Here is a 27,640-nt window from a genome sequence, read left to right on the forward strand (position 1 = left end):
CATCAACATTTATTTAACTTCTTTTCCTTCATTGGTGTTACCAGTGAAAATAAAGCTTGTGTACTGGAAGACTTAACAGTCATGTTTTTACAAAGCAGTTGTATAATGTATAAAGAAAGTAAATGTATAATAATTGAAGTGACGTTTCATGTTCATTGCACTGTGACTCACTCTGAATAGTATATTTTATTATTTAAATGTAAAGACTTCATTACTTATGTTTGTCAGAAGGACAAAAACTGCCTCAACACTATTGTCAAAGTCTGCTCAAAGAAACCTGGAGTTGAGCAAAGATAACGGAACTCTCCTTTGGGAAAAACAGGTGGTTCAGAAAGCAAAAGCAGTTCCCAACCAGTCTGATCATGTTATGTCCAGTGAATTCACTCTAATGCCCTCAGGCCTCTGCCCCCTGGCAGAACAGACCAACACTCCAACACCTTCTGCTATCAGGCTACACCAGCAGATGGAGACAGTAGACATGTCTTTGTATTTTTGATTTCAGGTTAAACTATAACACTTGTTCCATTTCATGTATTGCTGATTGTTGTTCCTCGTAATAATCCTCATGTTAAAATGCAACAGTGGGTGTAACTCACACATGTCCAGTCTCAAGTCTTGACCTTTATGTCTCAAACAAGTCCGAAGTTTCTCTGGTCAAAATCCAACAAGTTGAGTCCCCGCTGAAAGCCACGCAAGACAGCTCAAGTTATTTCTCAGACTAAACAGGTGACCAGGCAAGTCCTATGAAATTCTGACCCTACATGAAATTTTGAATATCAATTTCAAGCCACATAGGTCTAAACAGCTCCAAAGTGAAAACAGAGGTCATTTTCATCATACACCACATGTAATTATCAGTTTAGACAGATGATGTTTAAATTAACAGAGTAAAATTAAGAACAACCACATGTGGGCTGGTAGATTTATATACAGAATTCATAGTTTTGTGCTCATTTTGCATAGATTTTGTATTTTGATACGACTGTGCTGATTCAAATAATACTGTACTGTCAAATAAGAACAGATAGAGTTGTGAGTGTGACTATTGTGTAGCTTTAGTCTATATTTAGGCATATTTCTGTTCTAACTTTGATCATGAAGTCGCATTTTTAAAGCATTGTCCATGTTTATATCCTGCATTAAACAACACAGTCAGAGGGCACTGAGGGAAAGATGCAAGATGCATTTTTTTTTTTTTTTTTTTTTGGTGGTATGAAGGTTCAGAATGTTGTAGTTTCAGTATTGCAGAAGTCTGAAACATCTGTCTGGTCCAGGATCTTCAATTAAAATCGCAAGAGGTCCATGAAGTCAGCCCTTCTCTCCAGCTGAGGTCCAACAATTACAAATGCAGTCTGATGATTTCTGCCAGATTAAAGCATTGAGAAATTTTACTTAACATATTTATGTCCTTGGTTTTAAAGACGAGGAAAACACAGAGACAGAATAGAACATAAACAGGGTTATAGTGCCATCTGCTGGGCTTTGACAGAACAGCAGTGACATACATGTGGATGGAGTCAGTGGGCAAGTTTTCCTGTTCAAAGGGTTGGTTTACTCTTTTTTTTTATAATGGGGGGGGGGGGGGGGGGGTCTTAGGAAGAAAATGTCTGTGTTGTCTACATCAGTGGTGTCAAACTCATTTTAGTTCAGGGACCACATTCACCCCAATATGATCTCAAGTGGGCTAGACCAGTAAAATAATAACAGTGAAAAAAGTAAAATTACATTATAATGTTTACATCTACAACGTTTCCTTAAAAATCTGAAAAACATGAACAACTTGAAATGTCTTAAGGAAAACAAGTGCATTTTTAACAACATTCTGCCTCAGTTTATCATTTACACATGAGTGTTACAACTTACATTACCATCACACAAAATATTTACTAAGAGGCAGAATATTGTTAAAATTGCATTTACTTCTCTTAAGACATTTTAGTTTTTTTCATATTTTTTCAGGTTATTTACTTTTTTTTGTAAAAGGATATTTTGTTAATGTACATATTTTCATGCAATTTTACTTTTTTACACTAAAACAAAGATAAATCTGCAGTTGTCATTATTTATAGGTTATTATGATACTACTTTACTGGTCTGACCCATTTGAGATCTACTTGGTCTTTATGTGGAACCTGAATTAAAATGATTTTTACACCATTGATCGTTTATATCTTCAGTGTAAGTTTTGCATTTCACAAATTCATCCCATGGGCCGGATTGGACCCTTTGGTGGGCCAGATTTGGCCCCCGGGCCGCATGTTTGACACCTGTGGTCTACATCAATGGCCATCGTGTTCTCCAAATGTCACAGGTTGGTCCACAGTATTTAATCCCACTTTTTTTTTTTTTTTTTTTTTTTTTTACAATAATCAGTGCTTCAGACTCACATGTTACACTGGTTGACCTTACAACTTAACATTTTTGGTACAATTCCGAATCAGAAATCATTGAGACAGTATGGAAAATGAAAACTAAAGAGAAAGAAATTATACTAAACATTTTATTTAACTTGGATTTCATTGTAGCTATCCTCTTTATCAGTGCAACATATTTTATATTTTATCTGTTAACTTATTTCACTGGCAAGTATGCTTACATTTCTCACATTCAGGCTGCAATAACTTAGAGTGGTGGCAATACAGGGCTAGACATGTGTTACAAATGAGTAAACAATAATGAGTGACTGATATCATCCAGAAAAGGTCTATTCCTTTAGGATCAGGATCACAAGTTTATTGAAAAGTGTACAAAATGTCAAAATGCTTAAAACTATGTTTGTTCAAAAAAGCAGGAAGGGACTCTGTTATTTCAGCTTCTACAGTTTAGGACAAAATGAAAACACACATCAAGAACCATCAGTCATCTAGAGTTGATAGAATCACATGGGTCAGGATTACTGTGGAGAACCTCTATCAACCTCGGCAATAGGAAATTACAGACAGATGTCAGGTCTGTTCTGGTAGAAATGGACAGTGGGTACAGTTACATGATGTTTTTTTAAATCTGATTTATTTTTCCAGAAGAAATTAACTTGGAACTAAAGTATTTTCTCTTCTGTTTACTTGGAAATGTTAAACCCAAATAAAGGTTTACATGAGGTATTAATGAGGTAGATAAGTGAGCAAAGGGGTTTGCACTGCAGTGCTCACGTTGCCTTGTTCTGGCAGCCCTTCTGTTAGCTTAGCTTAGCATAGTCACTGCATTTCCATGGTCACACTTAGCCAGTTTTTTAAAGGTGATTTGTAGTCTTTTGTAAGTGATTTTCTGAAATCCGATTCTCCCTAATTATTTGTTTAGATCCGCGACTTACTGCACTCATACAATCTTGGGACTGTTGTGTTGACAGAAGTCAGAAAATCTTTTTGTTGGAAGGGATGCATGCGCTAAATTAGCTTTGCTTTACCGTTTAAGCTTTGCATTAGTTTTTATTTGCCCAGATTTTATTACTGCAGTAAGTCACATCGCCATGATTTGAGCCTCAATTTGTGATCATATTGACCCCACCGGACTAAAGTAATGATTAGGGAGAAGTGAATTTCACAAAATCACTCATACGAATCACCTATAAAAGCCTGGCTACATCTGACCATAGGAATGAAGCGATTATGCTAAACTAGGCTAAGCAAAACTAACGGAAGGGCTGCGAGAACAAGGCAATCGGTGCACTGCAGTGCAAACTGATTTACCCACTTCACGAACTCATTAGTGCATGACAAATGAATTAATAAAAAACAAGTGGTGAACTATTCCTTCAGGGTTTTCCAGGCTGGTAGATCCCATCAGAATAGCCCACTGGAATGGTTTGGGTTGACTAGACTGCACTGAATATTCTTCTGCCAGCGCAGAATGTGTGCGTCATCATGACGGGACAAGACAACGAGCATGTGCAGAATGGCAGGAATAAAGTCCAAATGGAATAAAGGGTTTACATGTCCAAGGAATAATTTAGTTTGGAATTAAAAGGGGATTAAACCAGTGACTTTATTTGGGTTTAAATTTAACCCAAACTTCTTTTTCAGCTGGAATAAGGTGTTTACATGGGCATCTGAAATAGGATCTAACCTTTAATCAGATTAAACCAGGAATAAAAGTTGTCATGTAAACGCACGAAGTGTGCACTCTGGACCAGATATATCATAAAGGACCATCCAGAAAGTCACTGGCAACAAGTCCACAAGCCAGGGTCTGTCGTGGTTTGGCCCTACTTTTGGAGATTCTCAGGACCAGCAGTAAGCCTGCATGTTGAGAGCATAGTGCTCTAGATGGATTGTATGAACTAAAAGCCCTTTCAGGTAAGTAGTGTAGATAAGTCTAGAGCTGTATAACATCAAAAGTACACTAAGAGAGTTCATCCAGAACTTGATGAGGCTATGGAAGACTACTCTGGAGGCCAACTCACTGTTCCAGGTGGGGACCCACATGATAAACTAATATTTTCATTAGTGTTGTTGTGAACCAAGTTTCTTTAGTTTCCAGTTTCTATCTCCATTGTGACAAACCAGGTTAACGCAACAGTAAAGTTAAAAAGGATTTATTAAAATAACCAAGTGGCGGTCTCAATAAAAAGTGAACAACTTAAAAAAAAAAAAAACTCAGTTTGGGGGCCTGTGGTGTCCTCCCAGTCAGTTTCTGCCACTGCACAGTCCCACGGTGGCGGCAGTAGCTCCAAGTGGCACAAGTGGCAAGTCCTGCGGGAGCGGTTGCAGAGGAGGAGGCGTTTCCAGGGTCCCTGTTGGATCAGCGACCCTCTAGCCAAGCAGCCACTTCCTTGTCCGCACCAGGGCGATGTAGCTGCAGGGGCAAAGCACAAGTCTTAGCAAAAGCCACACACAGAACAGTCGCTACAAACACACATGTCACAGGATGGGCTACGCTCCTTTACTTAGGTCACTGGGATGCATTGTATTGACCCTTTGCAACGACATTCCAGTTATCACGTGACTAGGGGTGCAGCACCATGGTGGATGACAAAAGCAACACAACAAACAAACGAATGAGCGATGGATTATGGCTACCAGCACTGAAAATAAAGTTTTGGAGTTGTCCTGCGAAGTGACTAACCTTACGTACGGCAGAAAGAATGCTATTTGAAGAAGCTAGCCATAGCAGGCTAGCTACCGACTCTTCTCCCTCCTGATGTGTTTACGGATCTGGCAAAATCCTCCAGTCTACTGGAGTTTAATGCACACGATCTGTACCATTCTGTTCTAAATGGAGTGTCCCCATACACAGGTGCTGATCTAAAAGCAGACTAAAGTCTGGATGATACCAGTTCTTAGTCTCAGGTTAGATTTCCGAGTCACTGTACTGCGCTCACGGCAGAGGAATGTATCTCATAATGGTAAAGGACAGATACAGCTAACGTTAGTTAGCTGTGTATGTTTTTAACATGTTTCCCCCAGCATGCCATCCAAACTTAAATAGACTGGAACCAAAAGCAGCTCTAATTAACTAACACTGTGTAATAATGTTGGTTTCTGTCATCAGTATCCTACAGAATAAGCTCTGTTGTTGAAGTGTCTGCCTTTCTACTATCTACACACAGTAATATGTACAGTTCCACCACTAGAACAAAGAAAAATGAAAACATATTTACTAACCCAGATAGCAAAAAGACACTGGGACGGCTCTGGAACACAATCGCTGACCGATTCGGCCCGAAAACCGTTTGGCGGATTTGGCCCAGTGTCCAAACGCACATCGGGCCAAAACTGGTACTGCTCTGCAAAACGAATCTTCTACAGAAGCGGCCCAGCTCTGGCCCAGCTCCATTGTGCCGGAGTCTCCCGCATTCCAGATGTGTTTCAGACCCGTTTGCCAGATTGGTGCCAGACCCGTTAGCCCTGTAGAAGATTCGTTTTGTGGAGCAGTACCTGTTTTGGCTCGATGTGCATTTGGACACCGGGCCAGATCCGCCAAACGGTTTCGGGCCGTGTCAGGGTGCATTCTGTTCCAGATCCGTCCCAGTGTAACCGAGCGTCTGGAAGATGAGCCCTGACGGCATGATGTGTAAAAAGGATAACAGTTTTAACTTTGGAGACACTTTATTTCTTCACAGCCCTGTCTTCAACACCAGCATGAACAACCTGCGTTTTTACACACATAACACACTTCCTGCCTTCACAATAAAAGCACTCAGTATTACATCCTGTCAGTCCGCATGAATAATCATTCTATAAATCGGCAGCACAGAAACATTGCTTACACCAGCATCTCTGTGCTCTCTGGGTTATGTACAGAATTATTATTGTTGTGTTATTATTACCATACCCATCATCATTAACTGGCCTAATGCTGTAGTCGTTGTTTAGGCTATATGTAAAATACCAAGATCAGACCAGTCTAGACAGGTCATGAATTTGCAGGGGCTAATACCTGACTGTGGAAAAATTAAGACCAAAAATATCTATACGCAAATGACTGTTTGAAGCTGAATCAAGGATGCAGTCTATGTATCTGTTTAACTTGGCTTACTTTTTAGTCTGAGTCATGTTTGTCTGTACGACTAGATCTTCAATCAAGAACCAGTGCATATAGATGAAACAGTTTTATTTAACGCTAGGCCATATTAACAAACACATGTATGAAAAAATTTCAACAACTGATAGAACACAGTAAATTGGGAAAAAAACTGAACTGACTGTCAAACTGACTGGAAAGGCCTCAAAGCGAAAACTTCATGCCTGGCTCAGTGTTGACGCCTCTCTCCCTCTCCTGACGTCCGCTCCATCCAAACCATCTTATAGCTGCTGACTCCAATGGTGGCGGATCTGGTGGAGCCGCATTTTCTCACAGCACCTATAATGTAAAATAGAACCAAACAGAGTGAATATTTTTTTCAAACAATTTTTCAGGTAAGCCCATAGCTGCCTGTGAGTATGTGAGAGTGGGAAGAGCGGCATAACATGACAGAACAGATTGAATGAATATGTAATATTGAAACGCAATTGTGCGTGTGCTGGGAGGAGAAAATGTAAATACAGTATATTCAATCCAACCCCCCCACCCACACACACACACACCTTTAAAATGAAAAATGAATGAATCAATGAGTCATGCAATTACCTTCTATGACTAGACTCCTCCAACATTACATTTCCGTGCGTCTGGATCATTCAGCGCACTGTAACCATTAGTGCTGGTGTATCCCACAGCAGTTTCTACAGCGTATTGTCTCCAGTAGCGTACACAAAACCCTCATTTAAATAGGGCGGTCTTCAAGACTTTTGCAACTGTTGTATTTGCGCAAGCAATCTGAGTAAATCACCCACAAACCGCGGTCCAGCCCCACACACAAAATTGTGCAAGCAAATTACTAAACGCAAATTATGATCTTCATAGATCCGGCCCTTAATGTCCAAAAACTGTGATCAATCATCAACAAATTTATTTAATAAACTGTCTGTCTGTTTGTCTGTGTGTGTGTGTGTGTCTGTGTTGTGTGTGTGTGTGCGTGTGTGTGCACCTGATAAAGCTTATCATGACAACATCCATAATATCAGGGTTTTCGTTTTGATTTTAGGAGAGGTGAGAGTTGACATGATTAGATATGTTCACACAAAATTTGGTGACGATACATCATAGTTTTCAGACATTAATCTACGTTAAGCTTTTTTTACTTTCACAGTTTTAGACTGTTCGTCTGCAGCCTGTTATATGACCATCATATAGCTTAGCATAGCATGTTAGCTAATATAACGGATGCTAATAGTAACTTTGGCACCACATTACCGTGTAATGTGTGACTGAAGTTCACCTCTTAACTAGCTTTGGCATCCATATGCACCTCAAAACTCACAACACAACATTACTATAATTTTTATTTTCAATCATTGTTCAATTTATTTACATTATTTAATCATTATTTTCATCAGACACAGTCACGGCAGCTTTTCCCCTTTCCAGACTGTAACAACCGACTATTCAGACAAACAACTGACTGAGGTGAACAGAGTTATGTTTGGAAAAAACTGTTACACCAATCATCATACTAGTTTGACATACTTTGAACCAAATACTGCAAATCAGAACAAAAAATCAGAGTACTCACCTGTAATGTGGAGTGTGTCCATGCATCGGCATCCGGATGACAGTGGAGCCGGATAAACTGGACCAGTCAACTTCACTGAATGGGGTAGACTTAATGAAACAACTAATAGATTTTTTTTTCTCATTCCTTTATTCAAAAATATGATTACTTATAATTAATTATTCAGTTATGATGCTTTTTATATTTAAATGCATTTCTTTACTATTTTTAATTCCAAAAGGTTCAGATATATCAGAGGACATACACCCCCGTGATTTTTTTTACTTGTTCCATTCCATTAAATTCCGGTGCTTCTGGCGTAAACCTGTAACACTGATGTGGGCCAGGTCCGTGTACCTGTCCTGAGACGGAACCAAATCCCGCTCTCACACAGTTTCGGCGCTTTCGGCTGAGTTCCATGGAACGGCATTTCAGCGGACTGGCAGGAATGTCACATTTCCATTGAGTTACTTGTAGCCAGGTGTAAAACACACACAGTTATTAAAGTACAATAAAAGGAGAGACTGTTTATTTTCTGTATCTTTATTTATTTTGCATCGGCAAAGTGTCGATTGTCCTATTGTATTTGAATGCACCACTCAGTTCGCATGGTTCCACGAGGGGTACCTAGTTTTTCAGCAGCCAATCAGAGGCTACGCAGGCCACGCTCAGCCTGTCGACTCAGAGGCAAAGTGCAGGTGCATTGCTCTTCCGTTCCTTTTCCGATCTCAGCCAGAGGAGAGAGGGGTAGCCTGCCTGCTAAGAGGAAGAGAAAAGCGGGGAGAAAAAACCTAGATTTACCTGTGAAAAAGAGAAAAGAGAGAGTCGGAGTACTCACCCACAGAAGGTCCAGAGCTGAGTGACTGAACGAAGGAGAGAGTTACGTCGGTAAGACGAGTCAATTATCCGGCGGGGAAAAAAAACTTGTTGGCGCTTACCGTCGTCGTCCATGCTAATGCTAGCTCGTGCCTAACAGGCTAACTGCTTACCTTTCATCCAGAGAGCCGCTGCGAGGTTCCGACATCGGCGGGCTCCGCCTTGATACACAGAGAGCAACGGTGAGAATGTGTCTTTTTAGCTGTTATGGTGCGATTTTCCTCTTGGTTTTGTGGATGTTGAAAGAAAACAGTAGTGCTACTATGTTATAAGAACGAACTGAAGTGAATAATGGTGAAATACTCTATATGCACATTGTGTTTATTATTTTATGCTGATGTGTATGTAATTAAAGGGGAAGTGTTTAATTTTCCTAATGCCAATTTAAAGGAAAAAAAAGAGTAATTTGGCATGTTATGATGAATGTGAAAGAATATTTTATTTTGTATTACGGAAATTATTGGAAACAGTTATGTTATTTCAACTGAGTTTAAGGTAACTAGAGGGTAATTTTTGGTGCAGTTCTCTGACATGAATAGGCCTATAGTGTAAGAGTACATTAAGCACACTTCTTTAATACCTCTGTGTCTAACTCAAAATGTGTACTGTTATGTTTTTTTCCACATGGTTCTGATATGTTTATGATAATGATATTTTGAATGTTAATGGTACTTACCATAAGTATTATTGAAACACTGTTCATATGAATAGGTGAATGTGTGAGCACTTTAACGTTTAGTTCTCATAAATGATACACTTAAGACTGAATGTTGTACAACTGAAATAGAGATTTAAGATTTGAATAGAGATGAAGATTTATGTCAGAATTAGATGTTATGGTGTACATCTTTTGACATTGATATCCCTAATGATGCATCAGAGAATGGACGGTGTTGAATGTAAATTGTGTGACCTGTCTACAGGTCAGGTTTTTTTTTTTTGGAGGACGGAAGAGTTTGCGGTTCAGGACAAACTTCCTACTGTGATAGATGGCGAGCCAACCACCCTGAAGAAAGATCAGCACCGAGGAGATATCCACGTACCCACTCATTCACATACATATTACACACATCAAACTGCAAGGACTTTTGAAATCAGGTGAACTTGCAATAACTTCACAACAAGAAAACCTGCAAAAACTCCTATTTTATTTTAAGGGCCCCAACAGACAATTTTTGTTTCAAGTGTGCACACAATATTTTTTCCTCTTTTTTCTGTCAGTTTGGATTATTATTTTTGTATTCTGTACAACCCATACAATTTACTTTATCCACTGTAAAAATTATAAGAGTGGCTACTCAACTGTTACTCCTGCATTTGCCTCATTATTGTTGCTCAGTACAGTGGCTCCTTCCGAATTTAGTTTCTTCTGATTCTGGTCCAGATCTTTTAATTAGTCCAATCAGCTATTACACTGTAATTCACTTTTATATTTCTAAAATTGGTTACATACTTCCAAGGGATAAAACGATTTGGGGACGTGGCCGCAATTGTCATTATTGATCATCAATGATCACAGATCCCAGATCATTGATGGGGGTAACCTGTGGACCTGTGGGTGGGGCTGGGGTGGGTTAAAAAAATGTCACTTTATTTGGGGGTCGGGTTGAAGCAGCTCAAACAGATACATCAGATCCAATAAGCTAATGATGATGATGCTGCTGCTGATGGAGGGGGTGACAGCTGACTGGTCGTGCCACCCCCCCCCCACCCCCCCCGGTCCGTTCGCTGACCACCCCCACCCCAGTCCAACAAAGGAAAATATAATACTTTTCTATAGCCTTTGTGCTTTTCATCTTAATAGAATATTTCATTTGAATAGTCAGGAGAGCCTTTAAAAATTGTGTAAAAGTCAAATGAGGCGCAGTGGCCACAGATTTGCATCTGAACACTTTAGATATTGAACTAACATGGGCTTTAAAGCTTTACTGTGATTGCCCAGATGGCAAAGAGATACTGGGACGGATCTGGAACAGAATCGTACCCCGACTCGGCCCGAAACCATTTGGCGGATCTGGCCCAGTGTCCAAATGCACATCGGGCCAAAACAGGTACTGCTCCGCAAAACGGATCTTCTACAGAAATGGTCCGGCTCTGGCCCAGTTCCGTTCAATCACATCTGGAATATACACAAGAATCATGTTGACCCAGATTCGTATTACAATTCTGGTCCAGATCAGTATTACTACTTTGAAAATCAGTCTTGGTTGTGTGATGGGAGACTGTTCTGGGCCGAATCCGTAAACCAGCACAATTACAGAACTGCTAGAGAGAGCTGAAAGACGGATCCGATGCAGATTTGGTCCAAAGTCAGAAAACGGCTGTGAGCTATAAACGGATGTAAAGGCTTTAATGTGGATCCGGCCCAAAGGTAATTGCAATCTGGGAAATCATACTTGTTTCAATGACATCGGTTTAACAATTATCAATGAATATGTGCATCATTAGTGTTGATGTGTAATATATGCACTTTAATGAGCATGGACACCAGATACATCTGATAATGGGAGAGAGTCCATCTGTTTGTCCTGTCTGTATAGCTATGTTAGGCCTCCTGCCAGCCTTTTTAACCCCAATGGCACCTTTTTACTACCTCATATTCTACTCCAAACGTTTCTACATCTGTTGCAGCTTGTAGTCAGTTAACATGTTATTCTGAAACGTTAGTAGAAATTAACATGTGATCTGAGAGAAACATTAATGTAACTATGAACAGAAAGAATGTAGTTACAGTTACTGTGACATTGTAATATCTGAATTGCCCTATATAATATGGTTCAATGAGTTCATGAGTGTGCCACACAAGGGAGTAGGTTGACTCTGACATTGGTGGGGACACAAAAGTGCTCCAAGGCAGCACTCCTGAAAGTGATTTTTTTTTGCATTTGCGATCATAATTTCACGTCATGTTGAGCTGATCAAACAAGCAAACAATCATAGTCAGTCAATTCTAGCCATTTTGGAACCCTAGGCGAGATACACACCCTTAAGAAACACACACATGCACACAAACACATACACACACATACATGGGGGAGGCAGCACGAAGAGGAGATGCAAGAAGCAGCCAGCAGTAAACCCCATAGAACGTATCAAACAGCCAACTAGCAGTAAACTACATAGAAACAGAAATAAATCAGAAACATTTATAAACCAGCCAACCAGCAGTAAACATATAGAAACCAACAGAAACATACACAGCAAATTCTGGTCTTTGGAAAAACTCCATGCGAGTTAAAATCAACTCGATTTAAGTGTGTCATATCAGTCCCCGGACTTCTACTTGTTTTGTCTGTCTTGTGTGTCGTTTCCTGTTTTATTTTGTTAGTTTCCCTCATGTGTCTTGTCTGGTGTCTTTACTTCCTTTTTGTGTTCACCTTTTCCCTGATTACCTGACTACCTCCCTGATTGTCTCCACCTGTGTCCAATGTCCTTCCCGCCCTCGTTGTGTATTTAAACCCTGTGTTCTCCCCTGTTCATTGCCAGTTCGTTTTCCTCCTTTTGGTGTGTTAACTTACCAGCGTTTTTTGGATCCTGTTTGTTCTCCATCCTGTTGTGACCCGTTTTGCCCTTTGACCACCGTCTCTGCCTGTCCCTCGTCTGCCTGCTCGTCTGTCTTCGACCTGGTTCGTCTATCAACACCTGAGAATTCGCCTGACCCCTGTCTGTTCATCCGCCTCGGTGCCCTATCCTGGTTCGACCCCTGCCTGGACTATCGGTACGTGAGCCTGCCTATCCCCATGTACGTTTGCCTGAGTGATTGTCCTCCCGTGTATGACCTGGTCTGTCCCTGACTCTTCTGTGTTTCTTCCTAGTCGGGTTCCCCTCGTGTGCTCCCGACCAGGGCTGTAAAGTGGTTCTCCTGGAATCCGAAACCAAGACGGTTCCCCACCACAGCCACACTAGAAGAAAGATCCATTACTTTCCTGTGTGAATTATTAACTCTGACTGTATTCAATAAATCCCCTTTAATTGTATTTCCGTCTGAGGGTCTTGCATCTGGGTCCGGTTCTCGTACCATCAGTCCTAACAGTACGAACTGGCCAGATATGGACCCAGCAGACCTTGACCAGGTCCGGGAGGCAATTCGGGCGCAGGAGCACCGTCTAGGGGGGCACGAGCAGGTGTTACAATCTATCCTCGACAAGATGAACCAGCTCTCTGTCCAGATCGCCCAGTCCTCCCTCACTCAGGTTCAGGTGCCTGCCCCGCCGGCTGAGCCCTGTACCTTCTGTTTCATCCGCACGAGTCTCCGGACGAACCTAATATCCCTCCGCCAAATAAGTACTCAGGTAACCCAGAAACTTGCAGAAATTTCTTTACTCAGATTCAGTTAATTATTGAGGCTCAGCCAAAGCGCTTTTCTAATGACTCTGCTAAGATAGCGTACGTGGCTAGTTTATTGGAGGGTCCCCCCCTAAGTTATTTCAATGCCTTATTGGAACAGGAATCCCCAGTGGCCCGCTCCTATTCTAGATTATGTGCTGAACTAAAACGTGTGTATGATCACCCGTTCGGGGTGAGCAGGCTGCTCTACTGCTTATGAGGCTTAGGCAGGGGGAGCGACCCATCAGACAATATGTGTGTGAGTTCCGTTCTCTGGCGGTTGAGTCCGAGTGGAACGAGAAAGCTCTTATAACTGCTTTTCGGTCGGGTCTCACTCGAGCCATCGGACGTGAGATGGCGCTCTGCCAGGAATTAAGAACCCTGGAGGAGGTCATCGAGGCGGCCATCCAGATCTCCGACCAGATGACCTTCTGGAACGCAGAACCGTCACGGACCCGTCCGTTATCCCAGGCGGCTGAAGGCTATCCGGCGTCAGGACTCCCGTTCCCAGTAACTGAGGCAGGTGACGGGCCTAAGGAGGAGGTCATGCAGCTGGGTCGCACTCGTCTCTCGGCGGAGGAACATCGGCGCCGTCTGGTGGCAGGGCTCTGTCTCTACTGTGGTCAGGATGGGCATCGGGTGGCTAACTGTCCCAGCAAAAACAAGTCAGCCTCAGGTGAGGACAGATTAGTCAGCCGAACTGTATGTGTATCCGATTCTTCTCGCCTGCAACCTATGATCCTTCTCAGTTCTGCCTCCCTTGTCATTTCAGCACCCCGTGTTAATAGACTCAGGTTTCCGGACGCCAATCTAATGGACATCAACCTCGCCCTGAAGCTGGGACTCGGTCTGAAGCCCCTTGAAAGACCACTGGAGGCTAAGGCCCTAGATGACAGGTTAATTTGTCGTATTACCCAGCGCACTCAACCTGTGACTGTCCGGTTCTCTGATGGTCACTCAGAATCTCTGTCCTTCATGTATATCAGTCTGAGGCTCATCCCCTTATTTTAGGTTTCCCCTGGCTCCAGCGTCACAATCCCTGTATGGACTGGAGCACAGGGAAGGTCCAGGCATGGGGGGAGGGGTGCGCCTCTTGTTTAGTAGGGGTTATTCAGTCTGAGCCCCAATCCCAGTTTCCATTCACCACGGTGGCCTCAGTTCAGTCCTTTAAGGTGGATGAGGCGGATTTCCCGGCTCTCAGTAAAGTACCAGAACAGTATCATGACCTGAAACAGGTATTTAGTAAGACCCGGGCTACATCTCTACCCCCACACAGACCCTACGACTGCGCCATAGACCTCCGTCCTGGAACCTGTCCCCCGAGAGGGAGGTTATACTCCCTGTCGGGCCCTGAGACGGCCGCCATGCAGAAGTATATAGATGAGTCACTGGCCGCAGGGTTGATTAGACCGTCCTCGTCACCTGCAGGAGCAGGTTTTTTCTTTGTAGATAAGAAAGACAAGACTCTGAGACCCTGTATTGATTACAGAGGTCTCAATGAGATTACTGTCCGTAATCGATACCCGTTACCCCTGATGTCATCTGCCTTCGAGCTCCTGCATGGAGCCCGGATTTTTACTAAACTGGACCTCAGAAATGCATATCATCTGGTGAGAATCAGAGAGGGAGATGAATGGAAGACGGCATTTAACACCCCTAGTGGGCATTATGAATATTTAGTGATGCCTTTTGGTTTGACTAATGCTCCTGCTGTCTTTCAGGCCCTAGTAAATGACGTCCTCCGTGAAATGCTTAACCTGTTCGTGTTTGTCTATCTGGATGACATTTTGATTTTCTCCCCCGATGAGAAGTCACATATCCAGCATGTCCGTCAGGTCCTGCAGAAACTGCTCGAAAACCAGCTGTACGTTAAAGCTGAGAAGTGTGAATTCCACCGGTCCTCCGTCTCCTTTCTTGGTTTCATCATCGGCGAGGGGAGTGTCCAGATGGACCCGGAGAAGGTCAGCGCCGTCAGGGACTGGCCCACACCCACATCTCGCAAAGAGGTACAGAGATTTTTGGGGTTTGCTAATTTTTATCGGAAGTTCATTTGGGGTTTCAGCAATGCGGCTGCCCCCTTGCACTGTCTCACCTCCCCTAAGACTGTTTTCAGTTGGAGCCCCGAAGCCGAGGAGGCGTTTGGTCGCCTTAAAACGGCTTTCACGTCAGCACCAATCCTGTCCGTCCCTGATCCGGCCCTGCAGTTTGTGGTGGAGGTGGATGCTTCTGATGTGGGGTGGGGGCTGTCATCTCACAAAGATCTCCAAATGACAATAAGCTCCACCCATGTGCTTTCCTGTCACGGAGGCTGTCTAAGGCTGAAGGAACTACGACATCGGGAATCGGGAGCTGTTAGCCATCAAGGTGGCGCTAGAGGAATGGAGGCACTGGTTGGAGGGAACGGAGGTCCCGTTCTTGGTTTGGACTGACCATAAGAACTGGAATATCTGCGCTCCGCCAAGCGTCTAAACTCCAGACAGGCCAGGTGGCTCTTTTTTTCACCCGTTTAATTTTTTCTGTCTATCGGCCCAGGCTCTAAGAATGGCAACCTGACGCCCTGTCCAGAATGTTTTTCTCCTACTGATTCTGTCCTTGAACCTGAAACTATTCTGCCAGATTCCTGTGTGGGTGGGGGCTTTTCTGTGGGATATTGAGAGGTCTGTGATGGAGGCCCTTAAAGACTGTGACGTCCCGGAGGGGGTTCCGCCGGACCGGCTCTTTGTCCCTGTTTCTCTCCGCCCACAGGTGATTCACTGGGCTCACACCTCCAGGATGACATGCCACCCAGGGGTTCAGCGCACCATGTTTTTCATAAAACAGCGGTTCTGGTGGCCTAGCATGGTAAAGGAGGTGGCGGAGTATGTGGCTGCGTGTCCCGTCTGTGCCTCATGTAAATCATCCCACTCAGCTCCAGCCGGTCAGTTGCGTCCTCTACCAGTTCCAAGAGGACATGGTCTGACATCTCCCTGGACTTCGTGACTGGACTGCCCCTCTCGGCGGTAATACCACCGTACTCACTATTGTGGACAGATTTTCTAAAATGGTCCATTTTGTAGCCCATGCCTAAACTCCCTACCGCTAAGGCGACGGCGGAGGCCGTTTTGTACAATGTGTGCAGAATTCATGGTTTTCCTAAAGACGTGGTCTCCGATAGGGGACCGCAGTTTGTCGCCCGCTTCTGGCGGGCTTTTTGTGCCCTCACTGGGGCATCTGTCAGTCTGTCATCTGGATATCATCCTCAGACTAATGGGCAAACGGAACGGGTCAACCAGGTGTTGGAAGCCGGCCTGCGGGTGTTGGCGTCTCAGAACCCGGCCTCGTGGAGCCGCCAGCTGATGTGGGTGGAGGTCGCCCACAATACCCTTCCCTGCGCCTCCTCTGGACTGTCCCCGTTCCATGTGGTCCACGGATATCAGCCGCCCCTGTTTTCTTCTTCCGAGAAGGAGGTCAGCGTTCCGTCGGCCCAGGTCCTCATTAGGCGCTGCAGGAGGACTTGGATGCGGGCCAGGCAGGCCCTGTTGAAGTCCGCCGGCTATTATAAGACTATGGCGGACCGCCGCAGGACCCTGCACCGGCTTATCAGCCAGGATCAGCGGGTGTGGCTGTCCACGCGTCATCTGCCATTGAGGTGGAAAGCCGTAAGCTGACTCCCAGGTTTGTTGGCCCATTTCCCATCTCAAAAGTTATTAACCCTGTTTCGTCCGCTAAAGCTGCCAAAAACCCATGAAGATCCACCCCACTTTTCATGTCAGTCAAGTCAAACCTGCGAAGGAAAGCCAGCTGGTACCCCCCACCCAGCCCCAAAACCGCCCCGGATCATTGATGGTGAACCAGTTTACTCCGTGCGCTGGCTCCTGGCGGCCCGTCGCCGTGGACGTGGATTCCAGTACCTGGTGGATTGGGAGGGATACGTACCAGAAGAGCGATCCTGGGTCCCTGCGTCCTTCATCCTGGACCCGGACCTCATCAGGGATTTTCATCACCGCCATCCTGAGGTTCCTGGTCCGTCTGGAGCCGTCCCTTGAGGGGGGGGTACTGTCATATCAGTCCCCGGACTTCTACTTGTTTTGTCTGTCTTGTGTGTCGTTTCCTGTTTTATTTTGTTAAGTTTCCCTCATGTGTCTTGTCTGGTGTCTTTACTTCCTTTTTGTGTTCACCTTTTCCCTGATTACCTGACTCCTCCCTGATTGTCTCCACCTGTTTCCAATTGTCTTCCCGCCCTCTTGTGTATTTAAACCCTGTGTTCTCCCCTGTTCATTGCCAGTTCGTTTTCCTCCTTTTGGTGTGTTAACTTACCAGCGTTTTTTGGATCCTGTTTGTTCGCCATCCTGTTGTGACCCGTTTTGCCCTTTGACCACCGTCTCTGCCTGTCCCTCGTCTGCCTGCTCGTCTGTCTTCGACCTGGTTCGTCTATCACACCCGAGAATTCGCCTGACCCCTGTCTGTTCATCCGCCTCGGTGCCCTATCCTGGTTTCGACCCTGCCTGGACTATCGGTACGTGAGCCTGCCTATCCCCATGTACGTTTGCTCTGAGTGATTGTCCTCCCGTGTATGACTGGTCTGTCCCCTGACTCTTCTGTGTTTCTTCCTAGTCGGGTTCCCCTCGTGTGCTCCCGACCAGGGCTGTAAAGTGGTTCTCCTGGAATCCGAAACCAAGACGGTTCCCCACCACAGCCACACTGAAGAAAGATCCATTACTTTCCTGTGTGAATTATTAACTCTGACTGTATTCAATAAATCCCCTTTAATTGTATTTCCGTCTGAGGGTCTTGCATCTGGGTCCGGTTCTCGTACCATCAGTCCTAACAAAGTGTACATGTGAGACCATGGAATACACTCTAGAGCAGGGTTAAAGTAACTCTTTTCAGAGAGTTGATTTTTTTAACTCTTTTCAGGAATTAAAATTTATCTCTTCTGGGAGTTACAAAAACTAATCTCATGTAGACTAAAATACAACTCTCACTGGGAATTCATTTTATGTGAACTCTGCAACTCTCAAAAAACACCATGTAATACTTATACTAGTTGTTTTTTTGTTTTTTTGAAAAGTGTGCTCAAACACATGCTGTATAGATGCTTATAAAGTGCTCTTGCATGAAGTGCTTTCCAGGTGTCCGGGTTATGGTTCTGAAGTGAAATGGGGTGAACGTCTTTGGAGGTATGAAGCAGTGACAGCAGCAGCCATGTTGACAACTTACGTTAAGCAGTTGGAGATACGAACTGACTCCTGTCAGGGCCAACTTTTTTTTTTCCTGTCCAACTAGCAGGTAACTGTAGCTTTTACAAGTAGATGGAGTAACAGCAGGGATGACCAATCACATGTACGACAGCAAAACGGCAGAGCCAATCGGAGAGTGATTATTATGTTAGAGGTGGGACTTCTAGCAAAGACCGACTATTAACCCTTTGTGTGCCAAAATCATTGACTAAACACTATGGACAGTGGTTGTATTGGTAGGGACAACACAGTAGTGGCTGGATATTGGTAGGGACGTGTCCCTAGCGTCCCTATGCAATTCTACGCCCCTGCTGCCATGTATATCTGTCCTGAATCAAAGAGTTCATTTTAGGAATGTTGGGGGTCTCCTAGACTCAATATAAGTGATACCAGATGTTCAGAGATGTAAATAAAAGACCTATATAAGGGCATATCACATATGAATCAGGGACTCATATTGCCTGGATAGTTCCCCAGGCAGACCATGGTGCCTGTGATGCTGGAGTTTTTTGTTTAATCAAATCTTTTTATATAATCAAGATGGTGTCAGCAGAGGTTTCTTCATCAACCTCTCATCATCATTACCTAGTAAACTACAACACTACATAAGCATTGATTGTCAAAAGATGCCAAACTGGATGTGTTTATAATCAGAGGTAAAAGTCGTCCAACAAAATATTTTGTGTTAGACATTTCTTTTGGTCAGTCAGTGTATATTGTCGTACATTTGTTTGTCATCTGCTTGTAAATAAAACACAGAGGTGTTATGATGCATGCTAAAGTGTTTATTGGTGTGATTTCAGATTTGGGTGATAATTGCAGTTGTTTTCATGAAGCTGCAGCTGATCAGCTGATCCAGAGTTGATGATCAATACAAATCAGCTGATGATAATCACATCTTCAAGGAGAACATCCAGTCTCCATTTAACGCTCTTCAAAGGCTCTGAAATCAACAGAAACAGGAGTGAATATGAGTCTGTGTGTCCACTTTGAGAGGTGAATGTACATTTATTGTTTTTGTCCTGCCTGTGTGTGTGTGTGTATGAGATGATTTAATAATTAGATTATAAAAATGTGTTCAGTCACCTGTGTGAGCTCAGCTCTGTTATTAAATCAAGCCACTACATTGAAGGGTTAACAGATGTTTAATGCTATACCCACTGATGTGGCATTTCTCACAGCACTTAGTAAAAATTTCAACATGAACAACCCTCCTCCCTCCAAAGCCCCGCCCGCTTACCCCCCACTTGACCTCTGACGCTCTCCTCCTCTCACCTGATGCGTGCAGTAGAAGTGGAGGCAGAGGTCCGATCCGCTTTCGGCGTGTCCACGGACCCCTCCCTCAGTAATCAGATACATCATCCACCTGCTGCGGCTCCTGTTTCATCAGTAGACCCTGTATTTAAGGGTCTGGTCTGTGCAGCGCTGTCTCCACTGCACCTCATCGCCCAGGCGATGGTGCATGCACTGTGAACGCGCTGACTCTGCAAATTTTCCATGGACATTTGAGGTTTCATAGTCCATACATTTATCATCCTACACTGTGTGACACCAAGTACATGTACGTGTATGAGTCCCACCGTCCTAAAAGCTGAGCTTTGTGCAGACCTATCTGCACAGCAAATTCTGGTCTTTGGAATAAACTCCATGTAAGTTAAAATCAACTCAATTTAAGTGTACATGTGAGACCATGGAATACACTCTAGAGCAGGGTTAAAGTAACTCTTTTCAGAGAGTTGATCTTTTAACTCTTTTCAGGAGTTAAAATTTAACTCTTCTGGGAGTTAAAAAACTAATCTCATGTAGACTAAAACACAACACTCACCTTGATTTCATTTTATGTGAACTCTGAAACTCAAAAAACACCATATAATGACTAATTACCTCCGCCAAGGAGGTTATGTTTTTGCCAGGGTTTGTTTGTTTGTCTGTCTGTCCGTTAGTGTGCAACATAACTCAAAAAGTTATGGACAGATTTGGATGAAATTTTCAGGGTTTGTTGGAAATGGGATAAGGAAGAAATTATTCAATTTTGGTGGTGATCGGGGGTGGGGGGGCCACTGATCAGCCTTGGCGGAGGTCTGCGCTCTCCGAGTGCTTCTAGTTTTTGTTTTTTGTCTTTTTTTTAAAAGTGTGCTCAAACACATGCTATACAGATACTTATAAAGCGCTCTTGCATGAAGTGCTTTCCGGCTGTCCAGGTTATGGCTCTGAAGTGAAATGGGATGAACGTCTATGGAGATATGAAGCAGTGACAGCAGCAGCAATGATCTGGCACCGTACCAGAGCAGAGGAGCCGCTTCTATGGGCTCCTCCTGCAGATGTGCTACAGGTGCCAGCAGGTGAAGTTGATAATGAGTCTGAGGGAGGGGTCTATGGCAACGCAGGAGTGCAACATGACACTTACTATTTGTTCAATAGCTTTGCTCTCAACTCGTGTATGAATTGTATGAATTACCTCAGACTACAATGCAAGAAGCTGTGGAGCTAAAATTAGCATGTTCAACATTCTAAGTTTGCAGTAAGAGCTAATTTTAGCAGCTGGTTAGGAAGTTGGTACGAACAGAAGTATACACATTATGATACTGACAAAGCTGACAAAAAAGTTACTTCCAGCCTAATAGCCTTATTTCAGAAGTAAAATGGCACTTATACGACGTCTCATATGACGTCCATGAGCACACTGGTCTTCTCTCTTGCTCTGTCCAGAAATTAACACCCAGTATGGTGTTCAATCATGCTTTTCCTCACCTGGTAAATGTACCCCGAAAAATGACACCATCAAAGACACAAGCTGGAGTTAAACTTACAGAATGAACTCCAGATATTTAACTCTTTCACTCTTTTTTTATCTCATTCCAGATTATTTTACTCCACAAATTTGCTGTGTGTTTAGTCCAGTACACCAGACTACTGGACTTCATCTCCATCCTTCATTCATCAGACTCCTGTGTGTTCCCCTTAGTTGTTTTTTCTGTTAATAAATCCATTTTTTCCCTTCATGTGCATTTCAGTTCTATCCCTATACATCCTAGACAGCAGACTGTGGTCAGTGAAAGGAGGAGCAGCGCAAGTGAAGCGTCAGTTTCAGAGGTTTCCATATTGGATGTGGGACAGCGATAATGGATCAGATGCAGGATGGGAGTAATGGATGATTGACAGAAGGCTCAGCCAGGCTCAGCCAATTATGTCATTCAGACCAAATAAAAGGAGGGAGCGTGAAGTTGGTTCCGTAAACGGAAACAGTTCCGTTTTCGGAACTCGGAACCAGTAGGTTCCGAGTTAAGTTAAGGCTCCAGTTCCGTTTAAGGCTCCAGTTCAGTTTAAGGGTCATGGAACTAAACCGTGCTCCGACCTCCAGCATTAAAGAAAATATAAACAGCAGAAGAGTGCAAATGTGTATTACTTTTTGGCTCAGACCTGAAGGAGAGCATTATTCAGAACTAGATCCGAGGTCCGTGGAGGACCAGCTTGGTCTCGCGATTCACTGCGGGAGCCGGGTTTGGAGGGCGCTAAGCGGTGCTTGGAGGTCGGAGCACGGTTTAGTTCCATGACCCTTAAACTGAACTTGACCCTTAAACGGAACTGGAGCCTTAAACGGAACTGGCTCCGTAAACATAACCAGTTCCATTTTTGGAACTCAGAACTGGTTCCGTTTACAGAACTAACTTCACGCTCCCATGAAAGAATTGGTCAGAATTTTATCAGAAATATGAGCAATATATGAGTATTAAACATCTTTGAGTTTCAATACCTGGTGGATTTCTTTTACATTTTAGTTTGACCCACGCTTATTAGGAGCATTTGAAGATGACAAACGAAAAATGTAAAAATGCCACATCATACAGTATAGTTTTAATGGTGTATGTAGTTTCCAGGAAATTATTGAATGTCAATGTAAAGTTTCATAAATTCATGGAAACAAAAGGTGTATGTGTGAATTCATTACCTGTCCATCTGGAGGGCATCGGCATCTTGAAAGCGACCCCACCACCATGGTTTGGGTATTACTGTGACACAAATGTTGCATTAGAGTCATTCCTTGTTATTTCCTCAGTGTTTATTTTGAATAAATAATTATTAATTACATGCATTATCACTTAAAATGAAAGTCACATCAAATCAGAAAATCATTTTAATAACGACCTCAAAACAATAAATACTATAACTGTTATTTACTTTCTTTTTACCTTAGGTAATAGATGTTACTTCAATTAAAAAATTATAATCGATTACAAACGTCATTTTTATGAGTCAAACAGACACACTGGCTGTACAGTCACCACCAGCATAGAGGTGTCTAAGGTATTAACCAGATAAACAGGGTTAACAGTTACCTGCTACAGGCAAACGAATACCCACAGTTACCTAACTTATCAGAACGTCCCTCCAGTTGATGAAGGGTCCTTTCTGCTTCTTTTTCATGACATATGAGAGTTTATGACCTACAGCTATCGCAGTAATCATGGATTTACTTCAGAAACTCCTACTGGTGAAAAAGCCAACAGCAGAAATCAACCCACTGACGTCATCAGCTAGCTTAAATTCATGATTGACAGCTGTCAGTACCAATCACTGATCAGATTCATTCAGATGTAACTCAATTCCATGACTGAATATTGAAGTTTGTCCTCTGTTTCACAGCAGAATGAAAAGGCATTAGGTTCATCTATATTTATATTTAGTGTTGAGTTGGACTAACAGGTCCAATGTAAGTGTGTGTGTGTGTGTGTGTGTGTGTGTGTGTGTGTGTGTGTGTGTGTGATTAAATGACAATTCAATTCAGAGATGTTTTTTTTTTCCAGAACACTGATGTATTTTACTATGTACGTGACTGACCAGGTCAAAGTTATGGAAATGTTACTCACTTGTTCGAGCCTCAGTGACATGAATGCACGCCACAGCCAAGAGCAGGACAGCGAAGATCAGAAAAGCTCGCATGGCTCAGCTGGAAAGTATCTGAAAATCTGTACATGTCAGGAAACACATGTTTTTAAAATAACAATGTTGGATCAGATTTGTATAGAGTTTCTCTATTGGACATATTCAAAGTGTTTACATCGGATCCATTCTTCAGTCACTGTCACATTCACACACTGGTGGTGGTAAACTACATGTGTAGCCAATGGCCTCCCCACCTACCACCAAACATTTATACACATTCAAACATCAGTGTGAGTAGCCCTGGAGGAAAGGTGGGCGAAGTGTCTTGCCCAAGGACACAACGGCACATGACAAGGACAGAGCAAGATTCCAACCGCCAACTGCCATTGGACGACCTGCTCTACCTCCTGAGCCACAGCTGCAAAAGTCAACATGTAACAAAGGTACAAACATGTCCTTGTTTTCCTCAAACAGAAAGAAGACAATGAAACTCACCGAAGATGAGTTCTGGTGTCGTTGTTTCTCCTCGGTCTGAATGTCAGGTGGCTCTTCCTCTCTATTTAAGTCCTCAGCTCAGTGCTGCCTCTGGTAAACTTTAATTAAGGTGGTCCAGAGCTGGGTTAGTGAATATCTACATGTTTACACACAGTTTAGCATTATACTAGTTACATAGTAGAACATTCCATCATAGGTGACTTCCACTCACTTAAATGGTAACATGTTAACGATGTCAGCCTGTAATTTTGGAAAACCTTTATAGACAAATTCACTGATATTAACACCAAATAATAAGTAGATAACTGACCAAAGCTGTGTGCATTAATCAAATGCGTTAAGCAAACTAAGAAATGCAACATTATGCAAATCCTGAGCTGTGTCTCTTTCTAAATTCACTGAAAGTTACTGATCTGCATGATATAGTACAACATATGTCATAGTTTGAAATGTATAGTGATCTGAAATGACGATTAACCTCGATGATTTTAGCAAAAATGTTCATTATTATATTTCACCATTGAGGTATTTGTAATTTTGCACAGACACAGTAGCAGACAGACACAGCCTTTTGTTACCTCCGGTATTGTGATCGCTTTGCTTTGTGTGTTTGTGTTTGTGTGTGTACGTGTTTGTTTGTTTGTTTGTTTGTTAGCAAGATAACTCAAAAAGTTATGGACGGATTTGGATGAAATTTTCAGGAAATGTTGATAATGGCACAAGGAACAAATAGGGGGGACACAGATCTGTCTTGGCGTAGGTCTGCGCTCTCTGAGTGCTTTTCTTGTTTTCATTGTTGTTCAGTCTAACATTTACAGCGTTCTCCAAGTTCATCCTAAAATTAACTTACATTGTTAGTGACAGGTTTAAATGAGACTGTTCACTGTAATAAAAATTTTAAGACCATGGAACACTGATCTGACTCACAGCAAAGACATCACTCATCAAACATATGAAATTAGTTCTTCTGTGTGAATGAAAGTAGCATCACAACACATAGGTCGGCAGTAAGTTACACAACAAATTAATATAAATGTACTGTTAGTGTGACTGGATGTGCACCAGGCGTGAACACCCAAAAAAGGTTCAGTTGGATTCATCATTTACTGAAAAGCAAACCCAGCAGGATGTCTTCACCTGGTGAGACCGGTCAGCCTGACCTGCATATCAGTTATCATTTAAAGGAGACCAGTTACAAGCAGATACATCTACTCAACACACACACAACTGTGAATAATTATTGGACCACTGTGCCAAAGTGGGTTTTTGTTGTACATGTGATTTGTAAAGCAACAGGATATTCTAATACAGTATGAGACCGATATATGACAGAAGACACATAAAGTGATACATATAATAAGCAAATAATCTGCATGAAGCATAATGACAACAAAAACTCAATTTTATCAATGACAATGGAAACAAAAGCTAAAGCTTAGGACAATCCAAAGCCACATTCTGCACACATTCCAAAGGCCCGGCGGAGGAAGAACAGGGTGTGGTTGTGGACTGGCCTGATGGAGTCCATACTGATGCACACATTAAGACGTCTGTGAAGGAAGAATGAGGCAAAATTTCAGAAATATCACAATATTTCTCCAGACCTATGGTACTATAGTATGTTACTGCATTAGGAGTATAACTATAGTATCAGAGCATTTTCCTGACTGTTCTTTTCTTCAGTTTGCTGCTGCATTAGGGATGGGAATCGTTAAGAATTTAACGATTCCGATTCCATTATCGATATTGCTTATCTATCCGATTCCTTATTGATTCTCTTATTGATTCTCATTGGGTGAGGGAATAAAACAGTACAAACGAGTGTGTTTGCATTAACTGTCTTTTATATTTCCATCTCTGCACAGAAAATATAACATATACAGTATGTACAAATGATAATAACAGACGACACTGGGCCTGGTTCGGGGGGGGGGCATGCGGTGAAAGTGAAACGAAAGACGCTTTACTAATTCCTCTATTGCCACATTTCTACTACATGGAACCGGTTCGGCTCGGTTCAGCTCCCGTTGTTGTGCACCTCATTTCCTTTCCCTTCATACCTTCGGAAACTTGTATTTGAGGAGTTACAATGTTTGTTGCCCACACCGGAACCGGTCCGGCGTTCACTCTTCCACTACATTCACAAGCGCCGCTAAGTAGTGTATCAAAAAATGAATCACATGCTGTAAATGAATCACATGCTGTGGACAAATGTTTGAGGATATTGGAGGGATTCCATCCTTTTGAAGACACGGAAGCTTTGCAAGTGTTCCAAGTAAGTGGACCTGGTGTCATCAGTTTCTGCCTCAACACCATGTTGGCTACGTTCTGACCAAAACAATGCAGCCTACGTGTGACGTCATCGCGCATGCACAACGAAGGTGGAATCGATAAGCAGAATCGTTAAGCAGGCAGGCAAACGATTCCAAGGAATCAAGCTACTGGGAACCGGTTCTCAAAAAGAACCAGTTCTCGATTCCCACCCCTATGCTGCATGGTGTTCAAATACTGTGTGGAGGGCTCATACCTGTCATGGCACAGGGTGTGTTTCATGAACATGTGTGTGTTAACATTTCAACTTTGAACATCAGTGCCTCCACAGTACAGTTACTGTTCCAGGACATGTTTTGGCTGCACTGCTTAACATTTAGAGCAAATACCTGTTTTATCAAATCTGAGCCACTGAAATTGGACTAACCATTCTTTGTGAAAGGCAAAAAAAAAACAACCACCTGCTTGTTTCATTTTGACGTGTCATGAGGGGTTCAAATTGTGATATCCCTCTAAGAAAAGCAGAGCACAGTTTCACATCAACATTTATTTAACATTTTTTACTTCACTGGTGTTACCAAGCTGTTATAAAGCTTGTATACTGGAGGACTTAACAGTCATGTTTTTACAAAGCAGTTGTATAATATTTATATTTGAAGAAAGTAAATGTATAATAATTGAAGTGACGTTTCATGTCCATTGCACTGTGACTCACTCTGAATAGTATATTTTATTATTTAAATGTAAAGACTTCATTACTTATGTTTGTCAGAAGGACAAAAACTGCCTCAACACTATTGTCAAAGTCTGCTCAAAGAAACCTGGAGTTGAGCAAAGATAACAGAACTCTCCTTTAGGAAAAACAGGTGGTTCAGAAAGCAAAAGCAGTTCCCAACCAGTCTGATCATGTTATGTCCAGTGAATTCACTCTAATGCCCTCAGGCCTCTGCCCCCTGGCAGAACAGACCTGGGGCCTCATGTATAAAGACTTACGTGGATTTCATACTGAAACCTGGCGTACGCCCAAATCCAGAGAAGTCCGAACGCACAAAAAAATCCAGATGAATAAAACTGAGCGTACGCCCAAATCCACGTACATTTCCTTTATACATCTCAATCAGCGTGGAATTGACCGCATATGTTGGAGTACCTGACCCCTCCCTCTCCACGCCCACATTTAAATATGCAAATCAGCATAAACAGGGTCTGCAGGTGGGATTCCCTCTGGTATTCCCCTGTCTGCATGATCAGACGATGACGTCAAGGTGGACACAAAGCGGAGGACGAAACAGGTGGAAGAAGAAAAGAGACGAACTTAACCTGTTAGAGCAGAAAGTCCACGATATTGTGGATGACACTGTTCTCACAGGGCTAACGTGGATCACTCCCAAGGTAAATATATATTTAGTATTTGTGTAAGTCACACATTAGTTTATTCTACGGGTCAGACAACAGTCTGATCACAGCCAAACAAGATAATGGTTCATGCGTGATCATGTCAGGAAATCTAAGACGAAATCAAAGACTTTGACTCATGTTT

General features: G+C 42.9%; 1 long non-coding RNA gene across 1 annotated transcript; it reads right to left on the reverse strand.

Annotated features, from left to right (window-relative positions):
* Positions 1-5,735: 5,735 nt before the first annotated feature.
* On the reverse strand, positions 5,736-27,640 carry LOC115426662 (uncharacterized). The gene is made up of 3 exons (XR_003936382.1): positions 27,627-27,640; positions 15,404-15,408; positions 5,736-5,843 (listed from the first exon to the last, which is right to left on the reverse strand). It is a non-coding gene; the product is annotated as an uncharacterized LOC115426662 (long non-coding RNA).

This window comes from Sphaeramia orbicularis, chromosome 10 (assembly GCF_902148855.1).
Source record: "Sphaeramia orbicularis chromosome 10, fSphaOr1.1, whole genome shotgun sequence".
Classification (NCBI taxonomy): domain Eukaryota; kingdom Metazoa; phylum Chordata; class Actinopteri; order Kurtiformes; family Apogonidae; genus Sphaeramia; species Sphaeramia orbicularis.